The sequence below is a fragment of the Bombina bombina genome, chromosome 1 (genome assembly GCF_027579735.1).
Source record: "Bombina bombina isolate aBomBom1 chromosome 1, aBomBom1.pri, whole genome shotgun sequence".
NCBI classification, from domain to species: domain Eukaryota; kingdom Metazoa; phylum Chordata; class Amphibia; order Anura; family Bombinatoridae; genus Bombina; species Bombina bombina.
This window is the reverse complement of record NC_069499.1, coordinates 280,806,908-280,829,136: the sequence shown is the minus strand read 5'-3', so window position 1 is coordinate 280,829,136 and position 22,229 is coordinate 280,806,908.

Sequence of the window (22,229 nt, the reverse complement as noted above, 5' to 3'; positions counted from 1 at the left end):
AATAATAATAGTTAGGACACTTATTTTTAAATATTCGATAACTTCTAAAACCCCCTCTATGAGGAAGTGAAAAATCTTTTGCTTGACTCAATGATTAAGGCAGCCTTTGAGTCTAAACTGAGTGGGGGAAGAGGAAATTTCTTTCTTAAGAACTGGAGAGAGTTTGCTTGCTGTCAAAGTGAGGGTACAATACTCTATATAGAGCAAATTATTAATCTAAAGATAACCTGAGAAGTACAGGAGATGGTAGAAGAGGGGTGAGAGGGGAGGGGGGAGCGGAGTGTGTGAGAGTTAAGGGAGGGGTTTTTTTTTGTTTCATATGGATATTTAGCATCTGTGAAATAGATGGGGGAGGATAGAGGGACAGGGACAAGGAAAATGAACAATTTGGGAACTGGTAAATGGTTTGATTTAAATTTGTTGCTATTGTTGTAATTTTGGGGAAATTTATTCTATGTAATTTGTTTTATGTGTTGAGTATTGTTTGCCTTTTCCTTTTTTTTTTTTTTTTTTTTTGATGTATTTGTTTTTTTTTATATATTGTTTGTCTCTTCTTTTTTGGATATAAATAAAAGGATAAAAAACAAACAAAACAAAAAACTATACACATTAATCTTTTTTTTCTATCTAAATACACTACTTCAGATAAGAAGAAACAAAGAATTTGTGGTGCCCCTCCTCCACGCTATGTGAGACCTATTCCAAATTTGACACCTCACAGTGAGGCTAGCTCTCCGCCCTTGCCAGTGTCTTTGCTTGACAGTGAATTGTCTCCACAGCCAGGAGGTGTCAGATGCTTAACAATAGTCCATACTCCTCAAGGTACAAAATGAAACCAGCAAGTAATGTATTAAGGTATTGATCTTATTAACATAATCCTCATTTGTATAATTTTATTATTGTAGAAAATGATAATTTTGTTCAAATATCCAAGAAAAGGAGGTTCTGGAGAATAAGGGATTTATCTTCTCCTGAAGGTATTCATATAATTACTACAATTGAATGTATGTTTTAAAATTTAAAGTGTTAATTTTTATAATTCTTTAATTGTTTATAAGTATTGAAACAGAGGAAACCAATGTCCAAAACGAGATTTGTATGCATTTTCTATGTTTATTTTATAATGAAGAATTCTTTTCTTTCTTTCTTTCTTTCTTTCTTTCTTTCTTTCTTTCTTTCTTTCTTTCTTTCTTTCTTTCTTTCTTTCTTTCTTTCTTTCTTTCTTTCTTTCTTTCTTTCATCTATCTCACTATATATTCATTTATATATCCATGTAACAGATGAAAGTACAGAAATATACAGACTAAATAAATCTGAAAATGATGCTGCCATGGAAATGTTTCAAGATATACACAAACTTCAACACCTCCATCCTGTAGTCATATTGGTAATAATTTTTAGATTATTGCATTTCCATCACTCTTTATAAAAATATCTCAAATTTTATATTATATTATTTTTTTTCTATTTTTTAAAGAGACTGGTGTGCAAGTTGGATCCCAAGTACAGTCATCTGTTCTAGAAGAAATCATAAATATTATGGATTCTCTAAAGAATTTAAATGCACAGGTTAAAAAGCTATACAACACTTATGTTAAGGAGAAGATGTAAGAGTTTTGTTATTTATAATAAAAAAATAAAAAAAAATAAAAAAAATAACATTGACAATTTTATGTCATGAACACTATTATGATACTTCTTGTATTTTTTTTCACACAAATTAAGAAATGAGGATAATTTTGGGCATGAAAATTATCATGTCATATTCACTGTTTTGTTTTGGTATTGTGCATTTAATTTATTTATGATGATGTTATAAATAAATATTTAAGAATCATTTTTATTGATTGGTCTCTTATTAATAAATATATTGAGTCTGAAACATTTTGAAAAAAAAATATAATAAATGAAATATAGAACTTTAATAGCAATCTGAATAAGTAACAATAAATAAACAAATTGTCAAAAAAAACAAAACAACAAACACGAAAACATATGTATACCATTCACAAAACTAAGCCTATGCAAACTACTGAAACCATTGGCACTTTGAATCAGGTGAATCTCTGGCCTGCTGTCTATCTCTCATAATTTCTATCATAGGCTGCTTAGTATTTTGAGCCATATGCATATTATTTTCAGCTATTGTCAATGCCCTGTTAATTTGTTGGTTTCTTTCTGTCTCCATTTGCCTTTGCCACTCAAAGATTTCCCAGTCTAGTTCTAATCTTTGCTGATTGCAGTTATCCCATCTTTGTAAATGCGCAAAGAGAACGTTTTGAATCTGCCTATTGTCCGCTCTATATCCACGTGCAAGATTCATCATTTCATCTAGAGCTGGATCTTCAAATAGTGCAGGCTATTGAGGTTGAGGTTGAGGAGGCGCATGTTCTATTTGTTCACTGTCCTGCTCTTCTGCTAAATGCACAACAGGATTCTGATTTTCATCCTCATCAGAGGGGTTATCTAGTGGCTCATAAATCTCTAAATCCTGATCATGTTCCATTTGTGATAGATTTGGAGTTTTACTTCCCAGGTCTGTAGATCTACACTCCTGACTATAATCAGAAATTTGAACTAGATTTATAATAACCTCTCATAATGAATCCTCCTCCTCCTGCATATCTGAAAAATATAAATTTAATTGAAAAAAGATTTTTTTTATTTTGTTCCTCAAGTATACATCACAACAGTAATATAACAGTAAATTAATCTTACAGGTACAGTTCACAGTCATAGATAACAAGTCACAGCCAAGTGTGTATGGAAGGAAAAATAGTTGGTCATTACAATATGCACTCCAGGTCAGAAAGTAAAGTGCCTCCACATCATTGTTGTCCTGACCCAAAGGGGGTTTCCACTAATCAAACCTTCACTTCTACAACTATGATGAACAACTATGTTACCAAAACCTTGTGCATACAGCTTTAGCATCTATTCTTGAGCAATGATTCCAGTATAGTAGCGACCATCTTATCTAACCCATAGTAACTAATACATAGCACAGGCGAACCAATGTAGTAAAGTGTATTTGTGCTTTAATGCCTTCTAGTGCTAGACTCTGAGTACATAATCCACGGTTCCCATATGGAGATGAACTGTTCTTTAGTGTCTAAAAGGTTGGCAGCATTACTGCTCATTTGGTAGTAGTAGGCTATTTTGTTAAAAATAATCTGAAAGGGGGAGGCGGAGCTAGCCTGAGTAGCGAGCGGCTGCAACTGTTCAGAGCTCCTGCATACTATTACTCAAAATAGCTATAATAAAGACATTTTCCTCCCTAAAATATATCCTTCACCAAGCCGCTAAACCTGTGAAGGAGGGAGAAGCTTGGTCCTACCTGAGGAATCAACCATTATTTCCCCCACTATTGATACCGACATAGGAGAAGAGGCGATTGAGCGCTGCATCGGCCTGGCTCAGGGGCTCTCACGAGCAAGACGGAGGGACCGCTGTGAGACCCAGGTCACATTGAAGACTAGTTGGGGTGCGATACTGGGAGCTAAGGAGGCTTCCTTCAGTACTCGCAACCTTAAACCCAGAGCCGGGACGAAAGAGCGCGAAAACCCGCCATTACCAGGTGACGTCATCGGACATCGGCGGTAAAGAAGGCCCTCAGTTCTGGACAGTGGGAACAAACGACTGTTTACCGGAGCACTAGAGTGAGTTGCCCTTCATTAGCAAACACCCCGCCAGGTCAGCTGGAGGAGCCTGTGGACAAGCTGGTACTCAGTTGGCTCTTGGGTAAGGTGACACACGCACGCAGCACATTACACAGCCTGTTCCGGAGGGTCGGGGCTCCGCTCCGGAACACTGCAAACACTGACCACCAATTAGGTTTGATTTAACATTGAAAATTCAGTGTGGGGACTCTAAAGCGGCTACTCCACAAGCCAATATGACCTATGCACACAACCCACCATAATACAAAAAGCTTTGTAGGGGCCTTAGATCTGGACTATTGGACTGGAGTGACCGGCCCCATAACTAAGGCTGTGGGAAAATAATACTGCAAACTAATCCCATTAAAGCTCTGTCCAGGCCTGATATATATACAAAACATTATAGTCATCAGCACTACTGCTGAGATCAGGATTCATACAAATACTCTGTTAATCACAACTACTGACTCTGTTAGCCGTAAGGACCTGACCTTTATCCAGTCTGGAATTATACAACAGGACATTTCATAGTTTTGCAATTTTGCCTCACTTCTTGCAGTTATTTCAAGGAGCTCTTACAAACTAAGCTGATACCTACATAGCTCCTTTCGACATTATGCTTAAGGACAGTTAACTAAGAGCAATTTGAGGGATACACTCTCTCTGCAGGATATGTGAAATTTTATTATATTCTCCCTCTGGCATAAGCTGGAGATCTCTGGAACTTAGTGGTATATAGCGCTATTACAGAGTCTTTATTCGCAAGTGCCACTGTATTATCCCTGGAACCAGCATTTCTCCATACTAAATATCAGGAACAAACAACAAGCAGTCTTCATTGTGATTACTGTTACAGTTTGGTTCACTGCTGCTGCGACAGCATATGTACCTTTGGGTTAATAATCCAAAGTGGAGTGTTGTTTTATTTGGTTTTCCTGCTGCTTTAACCACTTACTCCTTTCTTTACAGGTCATGGTTGCAAAAATGTTTTATACTAAAATCTAAATAAGCATTTACGTTAGTGGCTGTTCCTCAAGGCTCTCCCTTTCCGGCCTAGCTAGTCTAGGTCGGTCACTTCCACTTCCATTTTCCCCTTCCTTTGAGTCGTATCCCCTTTCCCTGAGCTGAGAGGTAGTCTCTTTAGGCTAGTAGCGACTAACTCAGGAATGTAATCATATATGAAGTAGTAGAATATAGACAAATACAGTAAAAGTTGTACATATTTCTCTTTCTCTTAGGCGGTTTACTATTGCCTTATAAAATTACAATGAGCTAATGTGATTTACTTCACACTACTTAGCAACTGAACTCTCACATTACCATTTCTCTGGAGCATGAGCCCTTTCTTGATCTCCCATAGCGAAAGATGCTTAGAGCTTGAGGCACAAAAGCGGAGAACTGCTCTAGAGGGAGAGTATCCTGTTGCTTTTCTCAAACCAACAAATTAGGAAACATGCCCTTTGAATAAGGGTCCCAACCTGTGGGGGTGCAGAATGATCACCTACAAGTAATCTCTATCATAAAAGCTAAATATCTAATGTGGGACTAAAATACAGAAGCACGTTTGCATTAACACAATATAATCTGTAAGAGATTGTACAGTAACAGCCTTCAAGTGAGTTTACCGGAGATTAGCTTTGTACCAGTTTATGCTCCAATATGGAAGGAAAACATCAAACAGTCAAGGACTGTTTATCTAGAGCACAAGCAAAAAAAAATCGTAAAGCTGCGCATCTGGCGGCTATGACATCAACTGCAGATCAAGAAAACGTATCTGAAGACTCCCAAGGAGATCACATAGATGCTCCCTCTTCTACTTTAGTGGGACAAATAAGGGAAGTATTTCAAACAGAACTGAGATCGGCGATAGCAGAGCTGAAGTCAGATATCCTGAGTATTGGTAACAGAACCTCTGTGATTGAGGACAAAGTGGATGAGGTTATAGAAGATCTGACGGAAATTCATTCCACTATGTCAACGCAGGAGAAGCAGATCTCAGTGCTAGAATCTCAAATTGAAGACTTGGAGAATAGATCTAGGAGATCTAATATCAGGATCCGAAATCTACCAGAGTCATTTGACAACCTTCCAGAAGTACTACCCGTTGTTTTCCGGAAACTCATCCCTGACATAGAAGAAAATCTCTTGCTGATGGATAGAGCACACAGAGCCCTAAACAAGCCTCCAAATCCCGGCATACCTAGAGATATCATTATCAAATTCCATTACTACTCTACCAAAGAGAAGATAGTCCAGGCTTCTAGGAAGCTCCTGCAATTTGAATTTGAGGGTCACAAAATACAATTCTATTCAGACCTTTCACCAACTACCCTAAAGAAACGCAGAGATCTAAAGCCAGTTATTATAGCATTACAGAAAGCTAAGTTGAAGTACAGATGGTCTTTCCCTTTCAGGCTCGTATGTATACACCATAACACAACGTACTCCTGCACTAATCTGGAGGAAGGAATAAAGATGGTGAAACAAATGAATTTATCAATAGAAGATCAAGAAGAGCCGCTACCTCAAAGAGCACCAAAGAAAAGAACCCAGAGGATCTGGGACAAATACATAAGACCACAAACCCCAAGAAAGCGCTCACAGTTAAATGGTAATGATGTCCTGGCTAATCAAGATGTACGTCCTCAATTACACATTACTCTATACTCCCCCCCTGGTCTGACCCATGGGTTTTGGGGAACACATGCATATAAATTGACTCTCTTGGGACTTTGGAGGTCTAGAGAAAGATATAGATGATATAAAGGCTTCTGATTGGTTTAATATTGATTAGTAATGTGTATAAGTCTATTTAATCTGATGGTCTGATAGTAAAACTCATGAAGTTAGCTATAATAGGTAATGAATGAGCTAATTATAAAAATAAAACAAAAAATAATATAAAAAAAGTTTTTACTTAAATCTAGGTTATTGTTCTCTCAAAATGGGTCGACATTAGATTAAGAGACAGCTTTAATCAAAAGTTAAGTTTGTCGCAATCCTTTGAGATGTATTACTAGTCCTGCTTAGTAACAGTTAGGTTTTACTTGATTATATGCTGATGTGACTATATCAAGAAAACAAGATGCACCCCTTGGAGAGGGGGAAATGTTCTAAATCACTGTTGGTTATGTATCACTTACAGATACAATTGTATTTTATTTGTTGTTGTTCTGCTTTAACTACTCAATCTCTTCTTTTCTTTCTATGGTTCTTTCCTTCCATGGTCACTCGTGAATCACCCGGGGCTGAGAGCCCTGGTGTAATTACAAAAGCTCTCACTCACTAATGATTTTCCAGGAGTACAAACAGGCATAAACAATGGGATACAGATAAGTACAATTTTATCATATTACAACACTCAAACTAGACAATGTCTTTTAAAATAATATCCCACAATGTAAGAGGCCTACATTCGCACATTAAAAGAAAAAGAAGCTATAGCAGAGTACAAGTCACTAAAAGCTCAGGTGATTATGCTTCAGGAAACACATTTCACTAGCACTACAACACCAAATATTGGGGATGCAGCTTTCCAATCCAATATCATGCAGTAGGAGCAAAAAAACAAAAAGGGGTATTCTATCTTAATGCAAGCTGCCCTTGGGTTTCAGGAGGAGGAAGTGGATTAGAGACCCCAGAGGGGAGATTCTTAATCCTAAAAGGTAAGATTCAGGGTAGTTTTGCTGACTTTACCAGTCCCTGTATAATCTTAAAATGATCTGACTCCACATAGAGAGACACAAATTAGAACCGTTTCTGAAGGAAAGCAACGTCCCTCAACTATCTGAGGAACATTCATGCCAGCTAGAGGCCCCAATCTCGCCCAGGGAGGTTATGACTGCAATTAAACAGACTAAAAGCAATAAAGCCCCGGGGCCAGATGGGTACTTGGGTGGGTTTTATAAAAAGTTTTCGGTACACTTGGTCCCACACTTGGTTGACTCCTTTAATTATATACTCCAGGGAGGCTATATTCCACCAGAACTCCTATCTGCAAGAATTTGTGTAGTACCCAAACCAGGTAAAGATAAATTTCACTGCAAAAACTATAGACCCATATCATTAATAAATTTAGATTTGAAACTTTTCACTAAAATACTGGCAAATAGATTAAATCCGCTTCTGACCAAATTGATTAAGCCTGACCAAGTGGGTTTTATAAGAGGGAGGGAAGCTCCTGATAATGTTAGGAAAATAATAGACTTACTGGACTATGCACACAAAGAAAGAATGCCTTCTCTGTTCCTCTCGTTGGATGCAGAGAAGGCGTTCGATAGGATATATTGGGACTATATGTTCCTGACGCTGCAGCAGTTTGGGATTAAGGGAAAGTTTTTAAAGGCAATCCAAGTACTATACACAACCCCATCAGCATTTATCAGACTCTCTGGTTATCAATCCAAAACAATCAAAATTCGAAATGGAACAAGACAGGGGTGCCCCCTTTCCCCATTACTATTTGCCCTCTGTATAGAGCCATTAGCAGCAACCATCAGGAATAAGACAGATATATCAGGAATTCAAATTGGCAGCACGATGCATAAACTTGCGTTGTTCGCTGATGATGTTATAATGACTATTACTAAACCCATGTTGTCCCTCCCTCCACTTTATGATCTATTATCTGACTTTGGAAAGCTATCCGGCTATAAGATAAACAACGACAAATGTGAGGCCCTTGGGACTCACCTTCCCGACGCAACAAAAAAGCTACTTGAGATAAACTTTGATTTTAAATGGGCTTCCTTGGCAACTACATATTTAGGTATCGCCATACCAAACAATTTAGATAACCTCTATAGACTAAACTATAAAAAAATATTTGCACATCTTAAAAAAGAAATGATGACTTGGTCATCTTATAAAATCTCCTTTTATGGGAGAATGGTTGTTACAAAAATGATAATTTTACCCAAACTGCTCTATCTGTTTAGAGCATTGCCTATTACTGTCCCCCAGGAAGATCTGGATGACATGCAAAGATACTTACTAAAGTTTATCTGGGTTAATAAAAAGGCCAGAATCAATAAGACAACACTACTACAAAATAAAGAGCGAGGGGGATTAGGGGTACCAAATTTACAAAATTATTTCTGGGCAGCCAGACTAGCGCAAACCTCACTTTGGAGTCTTGAGGGGGATGATATTGTATGGGTAAAATTGGAAAGTGATATGCTGCAATTGTATCCAATATATCACATTCTATGGACAGCCAAAAGAGAGAGACCATCGAAATGGACACAATACATTTCAATAACACACACTATTAAAATATGGGATAATATACAGACAAGGTCCAACCTTCACACTGTTAGCTCAGTGGCGACACCACTTTTCTTGCCATCTGTTCAGATCTCAAAAACAATAAGTAACATCTGGGCGAATAAAGGGCTATATCGAATTGCAGATATTTGGATAGACTCAAAGATTATTCCCTTTGAGAAATATAACTCTTTACATCCGGTGTCACCGGATTCTTGGTTCCAATACATTCAGTTGAAATCTAGGTTACGGGAGGTAGGCAGGCCACCCACATACTCAGAACATACTCCTTTTGAGAAACTATGCACATCAAAATCCAGAACTAAGGGGGCTATAACAATTTTGTACACTTTTCTGAATACAAATAGCTCAGGAGACAAATTGCATTATATGAAGAAATGGGAGGATGAGGGGCAATTTGTACAGGATCAGGTAGAATGGTCAGATACTCTGAAAAGAGGACAGGCATGTTCTATTAGTGCAAATTTAAAAGAAAGCTACATCAAAGTAGCATATAGGTGGTACCTACACCCAAGCAGAACACAATGGTCAGACAAAACCCCCAAGAATTGTTATTGAGGATGCACAGACATTGGTTCCTACACACATATGTGGTGGTCATGTGCAGAGGTGCAGAAACTTTGGTTCCAAACTAACAATCTCCTTTCCGAGATATTTAGCAAGCAAATCGTTTTAACTAGAGAACAGGCACTATTACACTTCCCGATTGAGGGCCTCACCAAAGCTAAATTAAAGTTAGTGGGAATGATTTGCACAGCTGTTAAGACCACAATCGCAAGGTTTTGGAAATCCTCGGTACCAAGCTATGATTTAATACTTAATAAAATCAAATATTATTATAAAATGGCGGAGATTTCCTCTGCTTTGCTTAGTACTGGAATAGAGTTTCTTCAGGTCTGGGAAGACTGGATAGTCTGGACAGATAAGCAACGGATGGCTAACAGGCGTAGCATCCAATCCACAGAAATGGGGCATATGGATGACACAGGACAAAGGGGGGGTGACTGCGAGTGACACATGTTCTTGATTCTTCTTCTTATCTACTCTATCCTAATTCTGGGATTTCTTGTCTCTATCTTGTTTATTCTTTCTTAATCTCATTATTTCCTTATATAAAAAATATATGAGTATAGAAAAAAAAGGTTTGCATTCTCCATGATTTAGATTGCCTGGGGATATTTCCCAGTCACGACGGACAGCATAACGCCAAAGAAGGGGGTTGTTATATATGTTATGTGGGGCCGATATGAGTCTAGGGGTCCAGCATGGTTGTATTGCAATCTCTGTGAAACCAAAGTGTTATGTCATACCTGTTCTTTTCTTTTATGTTTACAAAAGATGTCATGGAATATGTTATATTACTCAATAAATAAAAATTATTTCAACAAAAAAATAATCTGAAAGGTTGGAACCACTGACTTCCAGTATCGAGCTATAGTTAATCTGACTAAAGTACAGATAAAGAACAAGAGTTTATTTCTTGATTTGCCCAGCCCAGGCAGGGGTTCATGAAGAAGGGCCTGTGTGTGCGTTAATTTTATAGAAGTATCAAAAATGGAACTCAGTAATTCTGAGGTTTGTGACCAAATGTTGGAAACATGCAGACAATGCCACTACATATGAGGATAAGTCCCTTTCTCATCACAGCCTCTTAAACAATTCCCCCCCCCCCCCTGGGTCTGGGCCATGTAATCTGGAAGGGTGGAGGTACCACCTAAATGCAACCTTCAAATAATTTTCTTTTAAATGTGCACAAATGGAGAATGAGGTGCCCCTATGAAGGGTGGTGTTCCATTTCTCAAGTGACCAAGAAAAATTAAAGTCTTCTTCCCATTTAAGCATAAAGGGACGTTTAGGTGATGCTAATGGTTTATTAAAAATGGAATACAATCTATGAATAGTTCCTTTTAATCTGTGAGTAGCTAAACAAAGATGTTCTAGATAGGTAGAGCCTTCCCTGCTGGAATTACCTATAACGTCAGCCACTCTTGCCCTAAGCTGCAAATAATGGAACCAACTAGGTCCGTCTTGGTCGCCAAGGTAAACATATGTTTTAAAATCCATGAAGGATTGGGTACGCAATGTATCTGCGATTCTATATAATCCCTTATTTGCCCATTTAGTCTGGAGCCTCGAATCCGGAGTCAAGGAGAAAGTCACTAGTTGGGTTGCTCTGGATTTCTCTGAAAGTAATTTAAACTTCATGGTCAGGGAATCCCATAGTGAGACAGTGTGTGAGATAGATAGGAAAGTCTTCCAGTTTGAAGGTCTGGAAGGTCTGCTAGACCAAAGTAATTTATAAATTGGGTCAATCATAACCATTTCAGATTCTAGCTGGACCCATTGAATGCTGTTTTGTTATGCCATAGAGATGTTTGGGCTAACTGTGCAGCATAATAGTAAATTAGAAGATCTGGTAATCCCATGCCTCCTCCCCCCTCTACCCCTACACAAAGTGTGTCTATTAGTTCTGGATCACCTTCCCTGCCAAATAAATGACATAACGGCTTTTTGGAGTTTATTAAGGACTTGGGTAGGGACCGAGACCGGGAGGGATCTAAACAAATATAGTAATTTTGGAAGTATCAACATTTTTACTCCGATTATTCGACCATATAGTGAAAGTTTCATTTTTCCCCACTTCTGCAGTAGGTTTCTTATTTGGAACAGCATAGGTTGATAGTTAATTTGGTACAGGGAATCTACTCTGCCTGAAAGAGATACTCCCAATTATTGCATACCTTTTGCTGCCCAGGAAAAAGAAAATTTGATCTCTACCAGTTTTTTAGTATGCAGTTGTAGATGCACACTGATAGCTTCACATTTGTCGTTATTAATTTCATATCCTGAGATTATAGCAAACTGGGCAATAGTAGAGTAAATTAGGGGGAGGGAAAATAAAGGCTTAGTGATTGAAAGGATGATATCATCCGCAAACAGACTTATCTTATATTCTTTAGAATTCACAGATATCCCTGCTATATCAATGTTTGCCAAATATGGGCTGCAAGGGGTTCAATGCAAAGTGCAAAGAGCAGTGGAGAGAGAGGGCAACCCTGCCTATATTTATAGGTTTTGGTTTGTATCCAGCTATTTTAACATAGGCAGAGGGATGTGAATATATAGACGAAACTGCAGTCCTAAATTTTCCTTTTATACCCATAGTGACCAACACTTCATCCAAATAATCCCAATATATATGGTCAAATGCCTTCTCTGTGTCAAGAGACAGGAACAGAGAAGGCACCTTGTTCCCACTAGCAAAGTCTATAAAGTCTATTATTTTCCTAACATTATCTAGAGCTTCTCTATTCTGAATAAAGCCCACCTGATCCGGATGTACAAGTTTAGGCATTAGTTTGTTAAGCCTAGTGGCCAATATTTTGGAAAAGATCTTAACATCCTGATTTATCAATGATATTGGTCTATAGTTTTTACAATGTTGTTTGCTTTTCCCTGGTTTTGGGATAACTGATATTCGGGCCATTAAGAATTCTCTGGGGACATCTCCACCCTCCAGCATATGATTATAAGTGTTAACTAGGGAGGGACCTATTTTATCTAGAAACAATTTATAGAAAATACCTGTATAACCATCCGGACCAGGTGCCTTGTTAGATTTTAAGTTTTTAATTGTCAGTCTGACCTCGTTCAGGGTAATTGGCGCATTTAGGCTATCTAAATTGTCTATGTCCAGTTTAGCCAGACTGCAGATTTATTATATGTTGCAAATGTGCCTGCAATTATTTGCGGGTGGGTGGAGGTGGGTCCATCAGGTTTTTGGATTTGGGGAACTGTTGTTAGTCTTGTTAAATCTTTTAATTTATGTGCAAGCATCTTATCGGGCTTATTGGCATATGTAAAATATTGCGTGTCTATTAATTTAAGTGATCGAGCCACGTCCCTGGATAGCAACTCATCTAGAGCTGCCCTCTTAGAGTTTAGTGTTAAAAGTGTTGCGGGGCAATGGGCAGAGCTGTGTTGGGTATGAAGTTGTTTTATTTCGTCTTTAAGTTTGTTTATAAGTAAATGAGACTGTTTGGATTTATTGTTGGATTCTCTGAGCAAGAGTCCCCGGATGTAGGCCTTAAGTGCTCCCCAAACAAAAGTAGGATTCTTTACTGAATTGATGTTAGCTTCCAGAAAGTCCCCCATTTCTCTTTTCAGAGTCTGAAGAAATATCTTATCTTCAAGTAGGGAGGGGTTTAAGGTCCAGCTTTATTTCTCAGAGGGTCTATTAACTCAGTGAGCCTAGTTATAACTAGGTTGTGGTCAAAACCAGGCATTGGTTACAATGAGTCAACAATCAGTGGTGCTAAAATTTGGCTGACTAGAATGTGGTCAATTCGTGTATATACCTTGTGAGCTGGTGAATAAAAGGTGAAGTCTTTACAGTTGCCATTATATGCCCTCCAACTGTCAAGCAAATTATGGTCAAGCAAAAAATCATATAGGATTTTCCTATTGTTACGGGCCTGAGAAAGGGTATTACTATTTGATCTATCTAGTTTGGGGTCTAATACTAGGTTAAAATCGCCCCCAATAATTAATCTATATTGTTTCCAGTGTGCTAGTAGTTTACTGATCTTGGACAAGAACGGTGCCTGGTACTCATTTGGAGCATTAACATTGCCTATGACTACTAGAGTGTCATGAATTCTACATCTTAGGATTATATAATGACCTTGCTTATCTACATAGGATTCATCTTCTTGAAAGTTACGGCTATCATGGAGAAGGATGGAGACTCCACACTTCTTTTTTATGGCATGTAGCATGGAATTGTTGAGAATAAGCTTTGTCCCAGTACTTAGGGGTTAGGGATTTAGAAAAATGAGTTTACTGCATGGATACAACGTGTGCATTCAGTGACTTATAGGTGGTAATGGCCTTGCGACGTTTCATGTTAGAGTGTAGCCTTCTCACATTATGTGTAAGTATATTAAGTGTCATGTTGTGAATTGGTTAGGGATTGCAGTAGATCTCATAAATTGACCAATAAGTTTTACAAAAATTGAAGATACATATCTGATTGCATTACAACTGAACCTAAAGCATTGAAACACATTACACAAATTGGACCCTAACGACCATTTTAGACATATGTGGTACTCCATACCTGAATGGACCTGTAGACAAAACCTGCTGAGGAAAGTGAAGTTAGTATTATTTGAAAACAACTGCAACTGCAGTACAACATTAAACTTTAACAACAAACATAACCTTAAAATCAGGATGAAAAACCTGAAAACATAGGGAGACCGAATGTCACTCATTCTTAATTAGTAAAGTAGTGGACTCAGTGGAGTGGGTAGGGACGGAGAGGGGGGTAAGGCTGAATGTGCCAGGATATTCCAAACTTAGTAAACCCCTGATGGGGTGTAGGTGTTTGAGAGTAACCCTACATATTTTAGACCCAGAACAGTAGAGCTGTAAACTTAAGTCATATTAGAAAAGGACCCATATCGCTTGCAAAAGTAACTTCAAGTAGGACTCTCTGGCTCTTGTCTAAGTCTAGAGTTCTTTCCAATTTTATTCACTGGCATCCACTCCCTTCCTATTACCTTACACTGCGGTTTGGAGGAAGAAACCTCAGAGGAAGTCTTTTCCAAGTTCAGCTTTTCCAGGATTGCTTGTCCTTCCAGGAGAGAAGAGCAATAGTAATAAGTTCTATCATACATGATGATGAGTTTAAATGGAAATCCCCATCGATATTTGATTTGCACCTTAATGAGGACTGATATGATTTGTTTGAGTTCCCTTCTTCTCCTTAGGGTTTTTGGGGAGAGATCTGTGTATAATTGTAGCGTGTGGCCCTCAAAGTTAATTTTAGGTAGTTTTTGCACTGCTTGCATGATCTGGTCTTTAGCATGAAAATAATGACGTCCCTTGCTGCTGAGGGGGTTGGTGGTTTAGCCAGCACCCTGTGTACTCTGTCCATGAGTAGCAAAGAATAATCTTTCTCTGGGAGAATCTGTTGAAAGCGATTTGTGATGGTATCTGACAGGTTGCTGTATGATTCGGGGAGATTGCGAATTCTGATATTTGATCTCCTGGACCTGTTCTCAAGGTCCTCCAAGGAATCCTCCAGCTTCTGAATCTGTTACTGTTGCACTTGTATTGTTGACTGAAGGTTGGGTATTTTGTCAAAGATATCATCAACTTTATCCTCCAGGCAGGCGGTGCGGTCTCCAATATCTGTATAGTCCTGCTTTAGTTCAAAAAGGGCTGCTCTCATTTCTTCGTTGAATAGTTGTGTAATCTATTGCAGGAGCTCTCCATTTGATGAGACCACAGCGGATGTTGGTGGAGGACTTTTAGGGTTGTTACAAAAATGATAAAATAAAATGATAATTTTACCCAAACTGCTCTATCTGTTTAGAGCATTGCCTATTACTGTCCCCCAGGAAGATCTGGATGACATGCAAAGATACTTACTAAAGTTTATCTGGGTTAATAAAAAGGCCAGAATCAATAAGACAACACTACTACAAAATAAAGAGCGAGGGGGATTAGGGGTACCAAATTTACAAAATTATTTCTGGGCAGCCAGACTAGCGCAAACCTCACTTTGGAGTCTTGAGGGGGATGATATCGTATGGGTAAAATTGGAAAGTGATCAAATATTATTATAAAATGGCGGAGATTTCCTCTGCTTTGCTTAGTACTGGAATAGAGTTTCTTCAGGTCTGGGAAGACTGGATAGTCTGGACAGATAAGCAACGGATGGCTAACAGGCGTAGCATCCAATCCACAGAAATGGGGCATATGGATGACACAGGACAAAGGGGGGGTGACTGCGAGTGACACATGTTCTTGATTCTTCTTCTTATCTACTCTATCCAAATTCTGGGATTTCTTGTCTCTATCTTGTTTATTCTTTCTTAATCTCATTATTTCCTTATATAAAAAATATATGAGTATAGAAAAAAAAGGTTTGCATTCTCCATGATTTAGATTGCCTGGGGATATTTCCCAGTCACGACGGACAGCATAACGCCAAAGAAGGGGGTTGTTATATATGTTATGTGGGGCCGATATGAGTCTAGGGGTCCAGCATGGTTGTATTGCAATCTCTGTGAAACCAAAGTGTTATGTCATACCTGTTCTTTTCTTTTATGTTTACAAAAGATGTCATGGAATATGTTATATTACTCAATAAATAAAAATTATTTCAACAAAAAAATAATCTGAAAGGTTGGAACCACTGACTTCCAGTATCGAGCTATAGTTAATCTGACTAAAGTACAGATAAAGAACAAGAGTTTATTTCTTGATTTGCCCAGCCCAGGCAGGGGTTCATGAAGAAGGGCCTGTGTGTGCGTTAATTTTATAGAAGTATCAAAAATGGAACTCAGTAATTCTGAGGTTTGTGACCAAATGTTGGAAACATGCAGACAATGCCACTACATATGAGGATAAGTCCCTTTCTCATCACAGCCTCTTAAACAATTCCCCCCCCCCCCCGGGTCTGGGCCATGTAATCTGGAAGGGTGGAGGTACCACCTAAATGCAACCTTCAAATAATTTTCTTTTAAATGTGCACAAATGGAGAATGAGGTGCCCCTATGAAGGGTGGTGTTCCATTTCTCAAGTGACCAAGAAAAATTAAAGTCTTCTTCCCATTTAAGCATAAAGGGACGTTTAGGTGATGCTAATGGTTTATTAAAAATGGAATACAATCTATGAATAGTTCCTTTTAATCTGTGAGTAGCTAAACAAAGATGTTCTAGATAGGTAGAGCCTTCCCTGCTGGAATTACCTATAACGTCAGCCACTCTTGCCCTAAGCTGCAAATAATGGAACCAACTAGGTCCGTCTTGGTCGCCAAGGTAAACATATGTTTTAAAATCCATGAAGGATTGGGTACGCAATGTATCTGCGATTCTATATAATCCCTTATTTGCCCATTTAGTCTGGAGCCTCGAATCCGGAGTCAAGGAGAAAGTCACTAGTTGGGTTGCTCTGGATTTCTCTGAAAGTAATTTAAACTTCATGGTCAGGGAATCCCATAGTGAGACAGTGTGTGAGATAGATAGGAAAGTCTTCCAGTTTGAAGGTCTGGAAGGTCTGCTAGACCAAAGTAATTTATAAATTGGGTCAATCATAACCATTTCAGATTCTAGCTGGACCCATTGAATGCTGTTTTGTTATGCCATAGAGATGTTTGGGCTAACTGTGCAGCATAATAGTAAATTAGAAGATCTGGTAATCCCATGCCTCCTCCCCCTCTACCCCTACACAAAGTGTGTCTATTAGTTCTGGATCACCTTCCCTGCCAAATAAATGACATAACGGCCTTTTGGAGTTTATTAAGGACTTGGGTAGGGACCGAGACCGGGAGGGATCTAAACAAATATAGTAATTTTGGAAGTATCAACATTTTTACTCCGATTATTCGACCATATAGTGAAAGTTTCATTTTTCCCCACTTCTGCAGTAGGTTTCTTATTTGGAACAGCATAGGTTGATAGTTAATTTGGTACAGGGAATCTACTCTGCCTGAAAGAGATACTCCCAATTATTGCATACCTTTTGCTGCCCAGGAAAAAGAAAATTTGATCTCTACCAGTTTTTTAGTATGCAGTTGTAGATGCACACTGATAGCTTCACATTTGTCGTTATTAATTTCATATCCTGAGATTATAGCAAACTGGGCAATAGTAGAGTAAATTAGGGGGAGGGAAAATAAAGGCTTAGTGATTGAAAGGATGATATCATCCGCAAACAGACTTATCTTATATTCTTTAGAATTCACAGATATCCCTGCTATATCAATGTTTGCCAAATATGGGCTGCAAGGGGTTCAATGCAAAGTGCAAAGAGCAGTGGAGAGAGAGGGCAACCCTGCCTATATTTATAGGTTTTGGTTTGTATCCAGCTATTTTAACATAGGCAGAGGGATGTGAATATATAGACGAAACTGCAGTCCTAAATTTTCCTTTTATACCCATAGTGACCAACACTTCATCCAAATAATCCCAATATATATGGTCAAATGCCTTCTCTGTGTCAAGAGACAGGAACAGAGAAGGCACCTTGTTCCCACTAGCAAAGTCTATAAAGTCTATTATTTTCCTAACATTATCTAGAGCTTCTCTATTCTGAATAAAGCCCACCTGATCCGGATGTACAAGTTTAGGCATTAGTTTGTTAAGCCTAGTGGCCAATATTTTGGAAAAGATCTTAACATCCTGATTTATCAATGATATTGGTCTATAGTTTTTACAATGTTGTTTGCTTTTCCCTGGTTTTGGGATAACTGATATTCGGGGCCATTAAGAATTCTCTGGGGACATCTCCACCCTCCAGCATATGATTATAAGTGTTAACTAGGGAGGGACCTATTTTATCTAGAAACAATTTATAGAAAATACCTGTATAACCATCCGGACCAGGTGCCTTGTTAGATTTTAAGTTTTTAATTGTCAGTCTGACCTCGTTCAGGGTAATTGGCGCATTTAGGCTATCTAAATCGTCTATGTCCAGTTTAGCCAGACTGCAGATTTATTATATGTTGCAAATGTGCCTGCAATTATTTGCGGGTGGGTGGAGGTGGGTCCATCAGGTTTTTGGATTTGGGGAACTGTTGTTAGTCTTGTTAAATCTTTTAATTTATGTGCAAGCATCTTATCGGGCTTATTGGCATATGTAAAATATTGCGTGTCTATTAATTTAAGTGATCGAGCCACGTCCCTGGATAGCAACTCATCTAGAGCTGCCCTCTTAGAGTTTAGTGTTATGAGTGTTGCGGGGCAATGGGCAGAGCTGTGTTGGGTATGAAGTTGTTTTATTTCGTCTTTAAGTTTGTTTATAAGTAAATGAGACTGTTTGGATTTATTGTTGGATTCTCTGAGCAAGAGTCCCCGGATGTAGGCCTTAAGTGCTCCCCAAACAAAAGTAGGATTCTTTACTGAATTGATGTTAGCTTCCAGAAAGTCCCCCATTTCTCTTTTCAGAGTCTGAAGAAATATCTTATCTTCAAGTAGGGAGGGGTTTAAGGTCCAGCTTTATTTCTCAGAGGGTCTATTAACTCAGTGAGCCTAGTTATAACTAGGTTGTGGTCAAAACCAGGCATTGGTTACAATGAGTCAACAATCAGTGGTGCTAAAATTTGGCTGACTAGAATGTGGTCAATTCGTGTATATACCTTGTGAGCTGGTGAATAAAAGGTGAAGTCTTTACAGTTGCCATTATATGCCCTCCAACTGTCAAGCAAATTATGGTCAAGCAAAAAATCATATAGGATTTTCCTATTGTTACGGGCCTGAGAAAGGGTATTACTATTTGATCTATCTAGTTTGGGGTCTAATACTAGGTTAAAATCGCCCCCAATAATTAATCTATATTGTTTCCAGTGTGCTAGTAGTTTACTGATCTTGGACAAAAACGGTGCCTGGTACTCATTTGGAGCATTAACATTGCCTATGACTACTAGAGTGTCATGAATTCTACATCTTAGGATTATATAATGACCTTGCTTATCTACATAGGATTCATCTTCTTGAAAGTTACGGCTATCATGGAGAAGGATGGAGACTCCACACTTCTTTTTTATGGCATGTAGCATGGAATTGTTGAGAATAAGCTTTGTCCCAGTACTTAGGGGTTAGGGATTTAGAAAAATGAGTTTACTGCATGGATACAACGTGTGCATTCAGTGACTTATAGGTGGTAATGGCCTTGCGACGTTTCATGTTAGAGTGTAGCCTTCTCACATAATTAAGATTTAAAGACACACCTGTATACTATTCAGTAGACATGATTAAGAACCTGGCATAGGTTTGAAACGTTGTTGATATGATGGACCCTGTAAGAAATGAATAAAGGTCTTTTTTAAAATTCAACTGGTGGCTGGAAAAATACTTCTTCTTGGATATACATTGGGGTCTGGCTAACCCTTTTCCCGTGCCCCACAAGGAAAATAGGTGCTGTCTTTCACTATCATATTCACTAAGTATATTAAGTGTCATGTTGTGAATTGGTTAGGGATTGCAGTAGATCTCATAAATTGACCAATAAGTTTTACAAAAATTGAAGATACATATCTGATTGCATTACAACTGAACCTAAAGCATTGAAACACATTACACAAATTGGACCCTAACGACCATTTTAGACATATGTGGTACTCCATACCTGAATGGACCTGTAGACAAAACCTGCTGAGGAAAGTGAAGTTAGTATTATTTGCAAACAACTGCAACTGCAGTACAACATTAAACTTTAACAACAAACATAACCTTAAAATCAGGATGAAAAACCTGAAAACATAGGGAGACCGAATGTCACTCATTCTTAATTAGTAAAGTAGTGGACTCAGTGGAGTGGGTAGGGACGGAGAGGGGGGGTAAGGCTGAATGTGCCAGGATATTCCAAACTTAGTAAACCCCTGATGGGGTGTAGGTGTTTGAGAGTAACCCTACATATTTTAGACCCAGAACAGTAGAGCTGTAAACTTAAGTCATATTAGAAAAGGACCCATATCGCTTGCAAAAGTAACTTCAAGTAGGACTCTCTGGCTCTTGTCTAAGTCTAGAGTTCTTTCCAATTTTATTCACTGGCATCCACTCCCTTCCTATTACCTTACACTGCGGTTTGGAGGAAGAAACCTCAGAGGAAGTCTTTTCCAAGTTCAGCTTTTCCAGGATTGCTTGTCCTTCCAGGAGAGAAGAGCAATAGTAATAAGTTCTATCATACATGATGATGAGTTTAAATGGAAATCCCCATCGATATTTGATTTGCACCTTAATGAGGACTGATATGATTTGTTTGAGTTCCCTTCTTCTCCTTAGGGTTTTTGGGGAGAGATCTGTGTATAATTGTAGTGTGTGGCCCTCAAAGTTAATTTTAGGTAGTTTTTGCACTGCTTGCATGATCTGGTCTTTAGCATGAAAATAATGACGTCCCTTGCTGCTGAGGGGGTTGGTGGTTTAGCCAGCACCCTGTGTACTCTGTCCATGAGTAGCAGAGAAGAATCTTTCTCTGGGAGAATCTGTTGAAAGAGATTTGTGATGGTTTCTGACAGGTTGCTGTATGATTCGGGGAGATTGCGAATTCTGATATTTGATCTCCTGGACCTGTTCTCAAGGTCCTCCAAGGAATCCTCCAGCTTCTGAATCTGTTCCTGTTGCACTTGTATTGTTGACTGAAGGTTGGGTATTTTGTCAAAGATATCATCAACTTTATCCTCCAGGCAGGCGGTGCGGTCTCCAATATCTGTATAGTCCTGCTTTAGTTCAAAAAGGGCTTCTCTCATTTCTTCGTTGAATAGTTGTGTAATCTATTGCAGGAGCTCTCCATTTGATGAGACCACAGCGGATGTTGGTGGAGGACTTTTAGGGGAGGAAGGTTGTGAGTCTGTGTCTGGAGCAAGAACCAAAGCAATCTGTTTCTTTTTAAGTTGAGACCTTGATAGGCAGTCTTTGACAGATTGGTTCCGGCCTTTCATTGTAACTGGCTGATAGCTTTTGAAGTACAGTAAAGCAGTATATAGCACACAGGGCCTAGGTGCTAATGTATTTTGGAATATTTTATGGTAGATACATAACAAGGTAAACCCACTGAGTCCACATTAAGGGTTGAATTCTAATGTTGTATCATCTCTTTAAGCTTGGCTGGTCATTGATAGGAGAGATATATGAAGACAATAGGGTGTCAGCACTGAGGCCTGTGTGTTTTGCCTCCCGTGGTATCCCAGACCTCCAGGAGAAAAATCCCAGGTCCAGGGAAGGTGGAAAAGTGCTGGTCTAAGGTCTCTTAGCTGTGGAACACAGCCATTCAAATAATGTAATTTAAGTGTACAAATTCACAAGCATGCCTCTACTCCCCAGGGTCAGTGTCCTCACAGGACCATAACGGAGAAGGGAACTCAGGATACGACCCACCACCACACAGGATGGTGGGAAGAGGGAGGGGAGAAAGCAGTGCTGTACTATGAGATTATTATTGCTTGACCAGTACTTCCAAACTTTTAGTTGCGTTACACCAGATTCAATTGATAAGGTCCTGCAGGGGGCCAGCAGCTATGATACCATACGGTGATATGTGTTAATAGCTTGGTTGTGGAGAAACCTTGGGTCATATAGCAACACAAAAGGAAAAAGTGCCAATCGTTTCTTCCCACAGGGCTATACTGGATCTGTGGTCTGTTGTGCCAGGTATAACTAGAACTAGTATAATAAAAGCACGGCCATGCAACAGGAGCTGGGAGTAAAGATGGCGGTTTTTCCCGCCTCTAATCTTTCTTGCAGATGAATAATACAAGCCTCACAGCTGTCAGAT